The sequence below is a fragment of the Prionailurus bengalensis genome, chromosome A1 (assembly GCF_016509475.1).
Source record: "Prionailurus bengalensis isolate Pbe53 chromosome A1, Fcat_Pben_1.1_paternal_pri, whole genome shotgun sequence".
Lineage (NCBI taxonomy): Eukaryota > Metazoa > Chordata > Mammalia > Carnivora > Felidae > Prionailurus > Prionailurus bengalensis.
This window is the reverse complement of record NC_057343.1, coordinates 211,854,118-211,861,213: the sequence shown is the minus strand read 5'-3', so window position 1 is coordinate 211,861,213 and position 7,096 is coordinate 211,854,118.

Genomic DNA, 7,096 nt, shown 5'->3' with positions numbered 1-7,096 from the left:
CCCCTAAATGTTCAGCACCCCTGGAGGGCCAGGTCTTGACCTAAAGGATTGAACCTCTAAAGGTAGGTCTATAATTCTGAATGGGCATGATAAATAGGACTGGGCAGTGGGCACCAAGAAGTGCTACTCTTATAAACATTTGAAATTACTTAGTAGAAAGATTTTTGAACTCTGTCAGGATTATTCCATTTCTTTCCCTTCATGTTTTCTCCTCAATTGTGCTGTAGTCTTTGAGGCTATGTTATTATGTGCATACACTTTCAAAGTTACCCTCTGTTCAGATATTATACCTCCCCAGTGAAAAATCAATCTGCATTAGGAAGGCACAATTTTTTAATTAAGACAATCACATTTCTTTATCTACAACTCTATTTCATTCCCTCCAATTGTTCCAATAATATCGCATGTTGGTGATAGGAATTTGCTAGTGCAGGAACCAACCCTGGATCACACGTTGCATTTAATTATCATATCTATTTAATCTCCTTTAATAAAGATTGGTTTCTCAGCCCTTGTTTGTCCTTCTTGTCATTGACATTTTAAAGAGTACAAGCAGCTTATTTTTCATGGTGGATCTCAAGTTGGGTTTGTCTGATGTTCTTTCATTACACTTCAGATTACTAGAGAGTTTTTGGTGGGCATACTACAAAGGTGATGTTGATTCCATCACAGTGAATCACAATGGGAAGCACATGATGTCAGATGGTTCAATAATTAAAGATTATAACTACATCTCTTGTTTAAAGTTGTGTCTGCTAAGATTACCAACTGTAAAGTTATTATTTTTTTAGCTTATAATTAGGAAAAAAGATATGGGGAGACATTTTGAAACTGTGTAAATATTCTGTTCCTCATCCAATTTTACCCATTTTATCATACTTTATGTTTCTTACCTGATTCAAGTGTTACTGTCATAGTGGCAAATTAATGATTTTTTAACTTCACTTTTTTAAATTTGTCATGTGACATTGTATACTTACAAAAAAACTGGGTCTTCTGCCACATGTATCTATCTATCTACCTATGTCTATTTTCAGTATCTACACTTGGATACATATTTATTCAATAGGCTATAATTTCTATCATTATTTTTTGGTTTGCTCCTATGTAACCTTTATCATTTGGGACCTTTCTCTTTACTTTTGGCACATAATTTCCAGGCTGACTCATCTTATACTTTCTTATCTTCCTCCTAAGTCCTAAAAATCATCCATTTCTCAAGGAAGTCTTTCAGTAGGGAATGGTATTTAGAGACCGGGTATGGTTGCAAGAAATGTTCATTTCTTGTGATGCACCACTGTATATTCCATTTTAAATTGACAGTGTTATTAAATATATAGACATAGATATGGATATAAATGTTATATATCTATATCTCTCTCTATAATCATGTGTATAGTTTGTAAAAAATTAGTTTATAAAAATTAGTTCGTTTGTAAAAAATTATGAATTCATAGTGATACCGTCCATTCCAATACAACACCAGCGTTGATTTTAATCTCCATTTCCACATTAGTAATACCCCCTTAATAAAGTTAAGAAATCTGCCTCTCAACCTCCTTGGTATATTAACTTATTTGCTCAATCATCCTAAGCACTGATGGAAGGTCACCATGTACTACTTCACCAAATGGGAATAACAGACCTACTCAATGGACTACTCAAAAAACAGAGTATGCAAAAAATAGATCTTTTGCAGTTCTTTTTTTCTTTAGAATGACAAGACAGATATTCAAAGTACTGTGTTCAAAATGCAATTATGTTCATTTTTTGCCACTACCAGAGGGTTATATCACACATTTGAAAAATTTTGAGTTCATTTGTTTCTGTTTGTTTCTATTTTAGGGTTTTGCCCTCCATTGATGTAGATATAAATTTGTTGTGTAAAATACTAACGTGCCTCCAAAAACCAAACTATATAAACAGAACTATGTAAACAGAAATCCATTGACCTGCCACCTGCTTCCTTGCCCTTCTACTGTTTTGCCCAGAATTCATGATCCCCAAAGACCACCAGGGAGCCGAGTCCGATGCAGAAGCAAAGAGCCCTTATTCGAGCTAGCTCGAGCTCAATCCCCTACCTGCACCAACCCAGTGGTGAGATACCAGAGAGAGAGAGAGAGCGGGTTTCAAAAGCACAAAGGTTTTATAGGGATCATGGCCTCAGCAGATTGGCTGGGGAAGGATAGAACAATGGCTGCCAAGGTGTGGTTCCAGATCAGCAATTATCAGCATCACCTGGAACTTGTTAAAAATGCAAATGTTGGGCCTGGTGGTCATAGACCCACTGAATCAGAAACTCTGGGGGTGGGGCTCAGCAATCTGTGTTTGAACAAGTCTTCCAGGAGATTCTGATGCACCGGAAGTTTAAGAACCACTGTGTCTGAGGATCTCTAACATGTTTGGCCTCAGTGTATACAGAACGTTTCTCACTGGTCACCTATTAACCATTGGCTGTCAGCCTTTCTGTGCTGTATAAATACCTAGCACCAAACACCATCCCCAGAGACTCTGATTTAATTGGTTTGGGGAGGGGTAAGATGCTCCCGGGTCATTCTAAGCCTGGACAGGGTTGAGGGCTCCTGCCTCTGGCCCCTACCTGAGAGAAGCTCTCCCTCTTCTACTCACACTTTCCACGCCTCTCACAGTCCCCTTCCTCCCACTTTAGACTTCGGGAGAATGCATCAATTGGTAGCCTGCTTTCTTAGAAAACATAAGTTACTCAAGGGGAGGAGGCGTGGTCTGAGGTTTGAGCGGGAACTTCTTTCTGCGGCCATGTCCAGGACATAGTCACTAATCTGCAGACCTAGGTCTGCTCTTTCACTACCATATGTAACAATAGCCTCCTAGATAATCTATCACATTATTCTCCGGTTTATTCTCCTTCTGCTTCATTTTGCAAATGGATGTAGATAAGTTTATATTTTTATTCTCTTCCTCTCTTTTTTGAAAAATAAAAATGAGCTTATTATATTTATTCTTATCCTTTGTTATATTTTAGTTAACAGATTAGAATTGTTAATAATCGCCTTGCTCATTGTAGTTTATAGCTGCCTATTATTCCAGTGTGTACATGTATTATAGCTTCATTCCTCAATTTTAATTTTTTCCATATTTAAGTATTAGAACTAGTAGTCCTCTGTATGTGACGAGCATTATAAATATTTTTTCTCCCACTTTTCATTTGTATTTTGACTGTACTCATGGTGATGTAGCATGAAAAAAGGTTTAATATTCTCCAATTACTTGAATTAGTTAATTTTTCTTTGTCATATCAGAATTTTTCAGTCATATTTACAAAGTCTTTCCATACACACAATTTATGGAGGAATTCACCTTTTTTTAGGCCCAGTGTGTTACCGTTTTTTATATTAAATCTCTGATGTATTTAGAGTGTACTTTTTGATATGTTGTGAGATATGAATCAAATATTGTCATTTTCCTAAATGACTGTCCAATCATCCCAACAATCTTTGTATGAGCCACCATGCTAGGTGCTATGACAAGAAGATAAATAGAGGGGCGCCTGGGTGGCGCAGTCGGGTAAGCGTCCGACTTCAGCCAGGTCACGATCTCGTGGTCCGGGAGTTGGAGCCCCGCGTCAGGCTCTGGGCTGATGGCTGAGCCTGGAGCCTGTTTCCGATTCTGTGTCTCCCTCTCTCTCTGCCCCTCCCCCGTTCATGCTCTGTCTCTCTCTGTCCCCCCAAAAAATAAATAAACGTTAAAAAAAAAAAAAAAGAAGAAGATAAATAGAACCAAAATCCTGACATTTAGGGTCATATGGTTTCTAAATAGACATATATGTTAGCAAATAGTTTCAATATAGTAAGAACAATGCTTCAAAGAGGATGCAATGAGTTCTTGTGGGTGTATGGCCAAGTCCAGCCACACTAATGTGTTCACGGTAACATTGCGTATTGAAGAACATGTAAAAGGTTTTTGTTCCAACAAGAGCAGATTGCATTTCTGAGAGAGGACACCATATGGTCCAACACACGGAGGAACAAAACAGCAAAATGTATTGGGATGAGTGACAAAGACTCCATCCTAGGCTCAAATTTTAGTCAGGATTCTCCGAAACCTCTTCCAGACTAGGGATCAATCATAGCCTGCTGCCCTGCCACTGGCTAGCTGAACCCACTTCCAGCAAAGAATCCTGCTAAGCAAGTTTATGGAGAATCTCTCCACCCTTGATATCTGATCGCTTTGGTCTTCCTGTAACAAGAATTCCTTATCCTCGATCTAACTAAGTTACTCTAGTAAATTTCTATCCACTGAATCTTGACAATGATTCTCTCCTTGATCAAACTCTAATGAGCATTAGGTAAGTGTCTTCTCAACTAGACTCTGACTTTTACAATTGCATGTTCATCTCTACATGGTCGGATTTAGCAAGAATCCTGTCAGTTTAGGCAGACCCCCATTCTCAAAATCTGATTACCCTCTGTAGCTAATTGGTTTCCTCACCTCTACTATCCCCACCCAGGGTGAGGTCTGATCATGCTGACGTGCCTCTCAGCAAGAATCCTGTTAGGTAGGTTCAGCCCCCTTATTGCTGATGTTTCTTTGTAGTGATTTTCCATCCACCTGTCCCCACTCAGCAACATGGTTAAAATTGCCACTTTTCATTGTATTCAGAGTTGAACCCAATCTCTCTACCTTGTTGCAATAGTCCCTAAACCTATCATGATAGTCCTCCCTTGAGTAGTCTTTCTTACCATCTAAACAAGAGCCATTAAATAATTTATCTTTAACATCCCTTGACTCTGCTTATTGGCTATGAATCTTCACCTGTCCTTGCTGAACTTAGAGTTGAGCGCAATTTCTCTTCCCTGTTGCAACATACTCTTCCCTGTGGCAACGTCTTAAACAAAGTCTTCCTTGCAAGGATTCGCACCTGTCCACATGATTTCTCATTAATGGGTGTAGCATACATGGGAAATGGGCAAGAGGTGGGTAGCTGAAGGTGTGCCTACAGTGATAACCAGAGAGAAATCATAGAGGCTTTGTATTCCATGTAGTGGGAGCCACAAAGAATTTTAAATAGGGAGTGATGAGATCATTTTTCCATGTCATCAAGACCATGATGGCATGCCTATGGAAGATGTCTGGCAGAAACAAATTAGAGGCATCATTCTCCATGGCTCACTGGCTGTTGTTGATCCAATTTCAGGAGAATGAGTGGGCCTGAGGAAGCAACTTACACAGAAGTGGCCTCAGAAATTACCCAAATGTTAGGGGAGAACAGCATGCTGGGGATGGGAGGGAGGAAGTTACCAGCCAGGGAGCCCATTCCTTCAGCCCTAGTGTTGGTCTTTGGGGAAAATATGGGGACTACTGACCCAACAACAACGCGAGAAACTGTCACGTCATTCTTCAAGGACTATTGCCACAAACCATTTCAAGTGGTTTAAAGAAAATTCAAAAATAAAATCATATTTCACACACATGCAGAGCCACACACCCAAGGACACATTTTCTACATGTGATATTTCCTGGCTGTTTGTGGCATTCTTACACTATCAGAATTCACAAACTGGGTAGATATTGAACATCCAGCCTTAGAGACTTCCAAGTGTATGTTTTGTTAGATATGGCAAGTGAGAGGGCCTTTACTGTATAAATAAGGGAATTATTTATAGCAGCTCTTTCTTTTTATTTTTCTTACTTTATTTAGAGAGAGAGAGAGAACAGGGAGAAGGGAGGGGGAGAGACAGAGAGAGAGAGAAAGAGAGAGAGAACCTCAAGCAGGTTCCAGGCTCAGGGTGGAGCCCAACATGTAGCTCCATCCCACAGTTCTGGGAGCATGACTCAAACCAAAATCCACAGTCAGATGCTCAACCTACTGAGACACCAAAGTACCCCATAATATTTATATTTAGTTTTTACAAGATCTGTTTCACACACCAGAATTAAGCAATCAAAAACGATGGTCCTCCCAGAGACACTACATATGTCTAATGCTCTTTTTCTATATTTTTAACCCATGAGGTAACATACATTTGAAAACTTTAAGGAGGAACTTAATTCCATTTAGGAATGAAAATCAATTATGAGAAAATAATCATTTGATGATGAAATATTTCATGAAAACCATACACCAAAAAAAAAAGACAGTCTTTTGTATGAATTTAGAAAGAGAACAAATCTTTTTAAAAAATTATATGTATAACATGGGTGTGTGTGTGTGTGTGTGTGTGTGTGTGTGTGTGTGTGTGTACACAGACACAGAGAGAGAAAAGAGAAAGAAATTTCTGTGGACATGACAGATCCACCGAACCCACACTCCATTGCCTGACTTTAGGCTTTGTCAATGAAAAGAAAAACCAAACAAACAAAAACCCTGGTGGTTAAAGCACACTTTTTCTGATTTATGTTGCCATGAACTGAATGTAATTCCCAAGGGATTTACACATAAAGGGATATCCCTTGCCACAACAGTTACAGATGGATGCTCTCTAAATCAACAAAGTCTTGGAAACAGCTATATCCACAGGACCTGAAGCCCAAGAGGCTCTTGCAGAGGTCCGAGTTCCCTAATGGAGGTCCCCATGACTACATTTTTAAGAGTGGGAAACTTGAGGGGCGCCTGGGTGGCGCAGTCGGTTAAGCGTCCGACTTCAGCCAGGTCACGATCTCGCGGTCCGCGAGTTCGAGCCCCGCGTCAGGCTCTGGGCTGATGGCTCAGAGCCTGGAGCCTGTTTCCGATTCTGTGTCTCCCTCTCTCTCTGCCCCTCCCCCGTTCATGCTCTGTCTCTCTCTGTCCCAAAAATAAATAAACGTTGAAAAAAAAAATTAAAAAAAAAAAAAAAGAGTGGGAAACTTGAAGAGAATTGTGAGAAGTGAAACACACAGCATCAGATGTGCCCAAAGACAGACTCCAGGTCTGACACCAAAGTAGGTGCTCTCCCAAGATGGACTCGGGACAGAGACCACAGGTAGAGTCCTAGAAAGGCCATCCAGGCCTCACTGCAGGACAGAGGCCAGGCTTCCTGAACTGAGTGGTGAGCTGAGAAGAACATACAAGAGGAAGACCCATAAAGGAAGAACTTGTCAATATATTACATCATAGCATGAAATGAAAACTAAGTAATGG